We start from the raw sequence: 9,473 nt of genomic DNA, 5'->3' as shown, positions 1-9,473 counted from the left end.
TCATATGTCCTTTGTACCTGAGAAGAGGGGAGAAAGATGCAAAAGCAGCACCAACTAGCAGCACCACCTGTTGGCACTAGGGTACAGCCCTGGGATTGTACACAAGTTTGGTATCATCACCACTAGTGGTTGTGCTACTACTGACACACCGCAAGCTTGAGCTCTGCAGACTCCACACACACGGAACCCGATTTCACCTCCTTCTCCCTCACTACATGATACACACCTTTGCTGCTGCTCCTCACCAAGGAGGCTCAAGTCTATCTTCTTTCTGTGCACTCCCATACAACAACCAAAGTAGATAGTTTACTCCTATCGTCTTAATTCCTGCACATACAGGATAGGTATGCTTGCAAAGCCTTTTGAGTAGCAGCTTTCTACATGCATTTATTTGAGCCCCAGGCTTAGCTCCCACATAGAGGCGTTTAACTACCTATGCTGCCTTGGATGTTGAAGTACAGTCACTTCCCGTTAGAGCTAAATACACAGTTCAACTCCAAAATGAGTAAAAAGATTATAAAATACACATGCAAAGCTAAATGAGTAGGAAACAAGGATCAGAAGCACTGGATTCATCTGTGCTTAAGGGATTTGCAAATGGTGCTGTATCGGTAGGCCTAACCAGTAAGATTTTGTAGCAGAGAAGAAGCTTTGTACATTGACATTCCCTTCCTGATTTGGCTTCCATCACTGTCCCAAATCAAAGACCACAATTTTTGCCAGTGTAGCTGTATCTGCAACACCACCACAACTCCTGCTACACGCAAACCATGAGGGTTTCTGACAGCACAACAATGACAGCTAAGATCAAGACTACTTTTCCATGCTAATAACAAACTCAATTACCTTTGCCAAGTGTTGCCCTCCAGATTATTCCTTTTATCACTACTATGGTGTTTTCATAAAAGAAAAGTGCACACTGAGCATTAGGAAAACTTACAGTCATTAATGAAACTGCAGAACTAAAATATCCTTCAGAAGAGAGGCATCAGCTGAATACTATCATGCACTATTCAACGACTAAAGTACGTCATCCTGCTGCTGCAGAGCACCACTGTTGCCTCCTCAGCCCCTCCAGGACACTAAAGCAATGCACATGGACTAGTAACGCAGAACAGAAAAAATTTTGTTAGGTAAGTCACCCATGGTGTCAGCATATTCTTAAACCTACAGTCGTTAATTTACTGTCCTCTCTGAATTCAGAATAACTTGAAAAAAGACAGGGTACCATGCTTTAGAGATGACAACCTCATCTTGGAGGCAGTAGGCTTTAAAAACACCTTGTGTCTAGGAGTAAAAATTAGAAAACTTCCGCAAAATCGCTATCTGTTTTGCAAGTAGGCTGTACCCCAATAACTTTCTCACTAAATTAAATCAGTTTTATACTTCCTTGAGCAAGAGCTTACAGTAGACCTACAAATTACCTAGGTAACAGAGTTTTGAAAACCTTACTAGCACCTACTCCTATGTTTGCCTTTGGCAGAAAAAAGTTCTTGACTCATTTTAATGTTCAATTAATCTACAGTCACATTCTTCATAGAAGGACTGCTGGAAAAACTCAACTTGCTGGAAACAGTAACTATAATTACTGACCCTCTCCAAGCCAGCCAAAATTAAATTGCAAAGTAGATTTTTTTGGCATTAGAGCTATAACATAATGGTACAAAGAAAAGCAAGTCTGTGAGTAACAGAAGAAACCAAGCCCAACATTTGTGAAAACTCAGAAAATGAGATACAAGTGGTGAGTTGACAGGAAAAAATTGAGAATGGACACTGAACAAGACTATCCTCTTTCTAGATTTCTACTGCATAACAAAAAAGGCAAAACTATTTCTTTGCACATCTTTGCTGTATGAAACTTTTGTCAAACAAAGCATTAACATTAAAAAAGAGGAAAAATAATTTTATCATATTTCTTAGCAATGAACAAATCGTAAACTACAGCTGTATGCCATTTTATCTCCTTACATAACAATGTTATTTCTCCACAATTTTCAGGTTTGCTTTACTCGCTGCTCTCCGGGATTATAAGCCGGGGGGGCGGGAAATAAACCTTAGTGCCTCTGTATTTCTCGGGAAAAAGAAAATGCCATTGCAGGTGTCCCGCTAAGAAACTTGCATGAAATTATACAAGCCTCTGTCAATGAAACTGGCAAATTGACATTCTTTTCACTTATTACAGGCTTTAAAGGAAGCACAGAGATGACATCTTTCTCAACCATGCATAGATATACTACTAGTATGCCACATTAACTTTACTAGCATTGAGATGATTGGCTTATCATGGTACAAAATTGATTTATCTCATATTTGACTAAAATTTTAAAAATATTATAGAATTCATGGGCTATATAGGTTTTTTGCACTCTGTTTCTACTGCTACACAGTCAAAATAAGTGAATTACTCATATAACCAAAACAAACTGTGATTTCATAACATGATAATTTTTGACCCCATAAGAACTTAGAGGACTAAGACCAAAATAAATTCTATTTTAAGAACCATTTACAAAATAGGTATAACTGCAAATCCTCACCTTATTTATTGTCACCTATGACACTCAGGGAGAGTATTTTCTACCCAAATAAACCAACTGTATTGCTGAAAACAGGGCTGCAAAGTTCCTCTGGAGCTCGCTACCAACGAGGATTTCCAAATATCAGTTAAATATAGATAGCCTCAAAAAGACAACTGATGACACATTACTATGCTAATTTTTTCCACTCTTAAAATCCTGACCAAAACTGGTTGCAAAAAAAAGCCAAACACCATTTACCAAAAAAATACAACAGTGATCAAGAGATGCAGGGAAGGGACGAACCAAACAACACACTACAGCAGGGAGATTTCAAACTTTCAGATTACTGAAGAGTTAGCCCCTAGAAGCTGGCTTCCAGACCTAGCCCTGGAAACAAGTATAAGTTTAATCAACAAAAAGTCAGTTTTGCCTGAATTATATACATTTCTATGGTCTACAGCAGAACAAGATGTTTTTCCGAAACCACATGCCATACTAAATATAAGTCCAAACCTTAATCTAAAATACAAGAAGATGACCACTACTTTTTCAGACACAAATTACTCTACTGGTCTGGACCTTAAGGCCCCTAACCTCATTTATTCTGTTCACAACTGTTAAGACAAATATATAAAAAAAGGAAAACTTGTTCAATGCAATGATCATCAGTCATCCACATAAGCAACTGTGAGTTATAGATGAGTGTAATTACTTGATAGTTTTGAATTTTAGTCACATTTCTTCTGACAAAAACACTGAAAATCCTTTAACAGATGCTTCATTCCCAAAGGGGTTTGAGAGAACAAAACCATGTCACATGCACGTAAGAACTACCAGTTCCACCGACAAAAATGCTAAATCCTCTAACAGATGCTTCAGACCCCAAGGAATTTGAGAGAACAAAACCATATCATCTGCACATGAGAACTGACACTGGTCAACCCCGACTCATGAGGCAAAGCAGTTTTCTCACTTCTTATAGCACAACTGTATCAGCATTATAAAAATTAAAACTTCTGACAGATTCCCAGATTTTCTCTTTTAGTTCCACTAAAGAAAAACAGTAGATCAGCAGTTCAATCTGAAAGAGTCCTTGAATTTATTCAAATAAATTTGGTTAGAATATAATTCAATGGGCAATAAAAATACCTCTAGAATATAGACTACCACATGGATTTACTGAACTTGCAAACATTTTAATTGAGACACGAAAGCATCATAGAAGACCATAAGATAAGTTACTTCGGAATTGTCATACTGGAGGACTAATTGCTAAGTTATCTTTATAATAAAGAACAAAAAGGAATTTTCATCCTCCAAGTGAATAGTAATTACAAACTCAGCATGCCTACAATTTTACCAGGGCAAAAATACATTAAGCTTCCAGAATAAGTGTAGATTTTCTCAAAACGTCCATTTTAAACACTCTCTTCTAAACATAACTAAGTCATCAAAAGAAACCACCAATCAGCGTGTCATAATCCAAGATGGGACAGAATTTTCTTAATTCCCAAACCAGGCCATTAACTAATAATGTCAGCAAATACTAATGGGCAGACAATACACTCCTGAAATACAATAATGGGCTATAACATAGGAATAGCCCAGATCACCAAAGGGTACACCTAGTAAAAAAAACCTGTCTGGCCAATACATGCCACTCGGCAAAGAATACAAGAACAGGTGAACTATTTATTAATAGATTCCTGATATCCTCTCCCAGAGTCAGTACTTTGCAGTTTAGGACCTTAAACCCAGAGGTAGTACCTTTGCATTCTACAAGATTATATTAACAGAAATTTTAATCTCACAATCTTAATCTACATTATTAAATATAATTTGCCTTATATCTGTAAGAACCAAAGGTCCTGTTGTCCACTTTCCTGCTTCCATAAATAAGGCATCCAGATCTTAAGAACAATAATTATGAGGAACTTCAGTAGATAAATCAAATAGATTTTTGAAGATAAAGCTGATCTGATACTGAAACTTTAAATCTAATTTATATCTAAATCTACCTAGCATTGTGACAATCTGCATTAAGGCCTTGACTTACTATTAATAAATAAACAAATAAAAAATAAAGCAAAATCAAAGTAGATCATGTTTGTTGCCAAAGTTTTAAAAAATGTGAAACGTCCAAATGAGTTAAGCCACTGGCAAGAACTTGCAGAAATACCCAGTGAGATCTTGACAGCAGAAACTTTGCTTGCTGGATTCAGGAGACCCTTCTTACATTAAGGATGTGGCTAGATGAGACAAACTTAAGAGAGAACAAGTCACTGCAGTCTGAAGGGACAGCACACCACCATCACCCCTCTGCACCACCTTGACCCATCACACACCCCAGCCCACTCTCTTAGGTCAACACTGGCACTCAGAGTTGGTCTCCCTGGCAAGTTGGTATCCCTCAACAAGCTGTTACCAACTAACCCAGAAAAGAAAGGAGAACATCATGGATTAAATGAACTGGTTGAATAAAAATTGAGAAACTGTGTCAGAGAATCTGGGGACTTCAAGTGCATAATAATGCAGGTACAATTTAGGACAGGTCAGACAGCAGCTTTATTAACACAGTGAGAGAACATTGACAGCATCTCTCCTGGTTCTCTGCCAAGTGATCGCAGAGACCCAACCTCTATACTATTTCAGAAAAAGCAAAAAGGCAGAGCAAAACAATCATTTCAATGTTAAGAAAGCCAGGTACCCATCCCTGGGAGGGATGGGCTCCTTAAGTCCCTTGCTAAACAACAACAATTCTAAGGAGGACACAAGCAGTAAATAACATGACAATGTGGAGAGACATCTCCTGGTGGAACCTACAGGAGTGGCACACACACTATATGCTAGCTCAGAAGTGGGGAGTTGGAAACAATCACAGACTGCTAGCTTTTAGTTGAAAGGAACATTCTTTTAGTGAATGTAGCCTCTTCGCCAGACCTCTCAATCTTAAGTATTAATAATTTTACCACCAGAAATTAAAAATAGTTACTACATAGCTTAAAAATACAGTTATTTTCCTCTTTCGAGCCATGAGTGAGACCCATGAACAAGAAATGAGATCTAACAAGTCAAATACTGCAGGACACAAGTGAATATGAATTTCAACTTATCAAGCAAATTTTAAATAAAAAAATGTGTTTTGATAAAATTGTTGGTTTAACTACTCATCCAGCACATCTGAAGTAATAAACTACGAACCAATTTTAAAATGCTATTTATATATTTAATTGAATTCCACTTTCTATCCAAGTGAGGCTTAACATATGTTTAAAAAAAAGTATGTAATTCACCATTCCCCAACAGAAATGTGAAAATTAAAGATCTAACAAAACAAAGTATCAACTAAGCAGTATAAGAGTTTAACCAAGTTTATCACAGAAAGATTCCAGTCAACTGAAGATTAAAGATAATTTGCAGTCCAAAATTAATTCACTTTATCCATACGCTACCTCAAAAGAATAAGAGACCTCCTATTGCACTAGTAGAATGATTAAAATGCTTCCTCCTTCACCAAGGCCAAATGTAAAAGCTCTTCAAACACAAAGTTTAGTATTGGGTACTTTTTCCATAAGTGAGTCAGTCAATAAATCAGACTCTGCTGCACAGGCCTAACTGCAAAACCAAAAACCTAAGGTGCAGAGGCAGAGTATATAGTTAAGATAAAAAAAGCCAATGTAGCTAAGCAGACAGAATTCAAGGGATCAGAAGTTAGAGACGTCTAGGAGACGAAAGCCTGGTGTTCAAGTTCTTTTCAAGAACCAGATCGCTACCAGGTCTGCCCTATTCATGTTCATGTTCATCCTTAGCTACCCAAGTTCCACGAAGAAAATTAAGTCAAACTGGCATAAGCAATCACTACAACCTAAGTTTTTGTTATTAAAGGTCAAATATTCTAAGAGATTATCTTGATTAGTTTTTATCACAATCTTGATCAAGCCTAATTCATTCAACTGCAGTCCTTGAGTCTCTACTAGCCTAATGGAAATATGTAAAAGGTACCAAGTGCCAGACCTTTTTATCCCAGAATTACAATTCTTAATCCTATGATTGACATTTGGGCCTTGAGCAACGAGGAGCAAATTATTTCATCTGGGAGCCAGGTTGACTGCTGAATTACTATCAGAATTCATTCTGCTGAGGAGGAACAAAAATGTTACCAGATTTAGTATTGCAGAAAAACTATTTTTTATTGCTTGTACTGTCTCTTAATTTTTTAAGCAATCTTTCGAATTTCACCTCTGTAAATATACTCCAATCAGAAATCACTGAAGCACTTCCCAACACTGTAAAAGCTTCTTTCTGCCTGTAAGAAACTGGTGCTCACCATAAGTATTACAATACAACAATCTTCTAAGAATACTCCATGCGTCTTCAACAACAGTGAGGATATTTCTTATAAAAACCTTGTGCTTACAAAGAGACCTTATGCACTGCCCTGGCATTTTTTTTTTCTGCTGCAGCAAGAAGAAAAGCAAATTCCCGACCTCTTTGATTCTTCAACTACTGTAGAGACCCAAACTTTTACAAGAAAGGACTACTGGTTTAAATACTTCAGCTGATAACATAGTACATAATCAAGTAGTATCCAGCTAGCCAAGAACACACCGTATATGGCGACATAAAGAAAATGCTTCAGAGTCCTCAAGAAGTATTACTTATCTGGGCAGCCTCCATCTCCCCCTCCTTCTTATCCCAATCTTTCAAAGATAGGCTTTAAATGTTTTGCAGCTGTCCAACATTAAGGCTGAAGAATTCAACAACCACGGCTGTGTAAAAGCACAGGGTAAAAAGCAACTACCACGTTATCCAGGACCAGTTACAGATCCAGAAGAGGTTCTTGATTACAAGCCTCTTTAACAAAATCTGGATAAGGTCCCAAGAGCAGATAAACCTGTAAAATTATTCTTTCTTCCTTTCAGATAATTCTTCAAAGGAGTTTCTACCATATAAACTAGTGCAGACTATGCATAACTACACTGAGTTTTAGCCAACCTCTCTCACAGCCAAAAATATCAACCACCACCACTGCACACATTTTCTTCCTGAGATTTTCAGAAGGTCTGCATAATCTTATAACCATGAAGTTAGTGAGCCATTTCATATTTCCTGAAACTAAACTGCACATTAGATGATTCACCAATTAGTGTATTCATGAAGCTTTAAAAAGCAATCAAAATTTCATTTTTGTTGAAAAATTTAACAGAGATGTCCAGCTGTATGCATGGAGAGAGCATGTGGGCTTTTCTCCTTTATTTAACTTAACTAACAGCTACGTTAGCTGGTGAAAAATATTCAGTGTGTCAGAGTTAATTTATAGAGCTGACAAAGTATAAGGGCTCCAGAAGGTATAGCATACATTTACTAAACTTTAAATACAATATTTTAACTAGATATAGCTCAAAGATTAAAATAAGCTGTCCAACAACCAAACCACATAAATATATATAATTTCAGGGCACTTCTCATTTAATGGAGCAATCGCATGTTTGTTTTAAACTACTGCATAGGTTAACAGTACCACAGAAGTTGATAATCCTTCTGACCCCAAAACCCATAAATCAAAATGGCTTTTTTTTTTTTTTTTAAACTAGGCAGAAGACAGCAGGCATCCCAACACAGTGCAGGCCATGATCAGATGGAGGGGAGGCACTGTCTATTGCTCAACACAACCAAACCTTGTGGCCTTAATGAAGCCTCTAGGCATAAATACCACAACATAATACTAAGTGCTAATTTCCCCTTAAGGTTGAAGAAACTACCAAGCATAGCTCTTGGGGAAACAAGAGGCAAGGAAATCAGCCTAAAATAGACAACTACTCAAGAATTACTTAACTAGCCAGCCTATTCCAGTATTTTGGAATAGGAATCAATATTCTACGAATTTATGGTAAAGCCTTTACATCAAAGTTTCTTTCTTTTTATTCTACAAAGTCAGGAATGTAGATTTTAGTGAAGAAAAAGGTCCTGTTTATATTTTACATTTGTTTTCACTATTTGTAGCACCGATACTTTAACTAAATCTTAAGAATAGATAAACCTACTGTATGAAAGTCACACAGAGTCATCTGAATCCCATCTACTAAAAAAATCAAGCTACTTAGCAAGAGGCTAGCACAGGACAAGGTGGTTTACAACTATTAAGAGCAATCATCGCTATCCTTTGATTAAGCTAAAATACATCTCTTAGTTAACTTTAATCATAATGAATGAGACCAGAAAAATGCATGTTATACCATCTTGGTTATTAGCCCATCAGGGAGACATGTGAATTGCCACATCAAATTCAATGAAAAGTCATCTCTCCAGAACTTTTCCTCAGAGTGACAGGTTTCACATGTTTCAAAGAACATTAAAAAAACCCCAACCAAATAGAACATGGTTGATTCCTAATCCCTTCCATCTGCTCTCTCTTTCTTAGATGTACCTGCCATCATCAAAAGACCCATAGAAGAGAAACTCTAGGTATTCCTCCAAGGACTAACCCAGCCGTTTTTCCAATGCTCTCATACATATGAAGTCATGTCAAGCTATTGCATGCTACCCAGCTGTCTGAACTCACTAATTGGTTGTATTGCTAATGCAATTCTGAAACAGAATAGATTCAAGACATTTAGACCAACTGAAAAAATCAGAACACATTTCAGCAGCTCGGTCCATCAGGTCTCAAAATTGTTTTTTCTTCTCTTTTTTTGTAGTCTGCTTTAGACTGACATAGAATGCTCTCCGGAAGTACAGCTAATTCACTCTTCCATCATTATTAATGTACAAAACCCACAAAGAGACAGAATTAAATCTGTTCTGACAGAGGCCCTATTGCTTTGATACCATGTTCACTTGAGTATCTTGGTTTACAGCTTGAAAACTGAATGAATTGGGAGGTTGTTAACTTGGAAACTTGCCTTCTTTCAATATCTCACTGTAGCAACCTCATCAACTGAAGATAACAGGGGT

Source organism: Charadrius vociferus, unplaced genomic scaffold, assembly GCF_000708025.1.
Source record: "Charadrius vociferus isolate BGI_N301 unplaced genomic scaffold, ASM70802v2 scaffold192, whole genome shotgun sequence".
Taxonomy (NCBI): Eukaryota; Metazoa; Chordata; class Aves; order Charadriiformes; family Charadriidae; genus Charadrius; species Charadrius vociferus.
Note: the sequence above shows the minus strand (reverse complement) of the source record.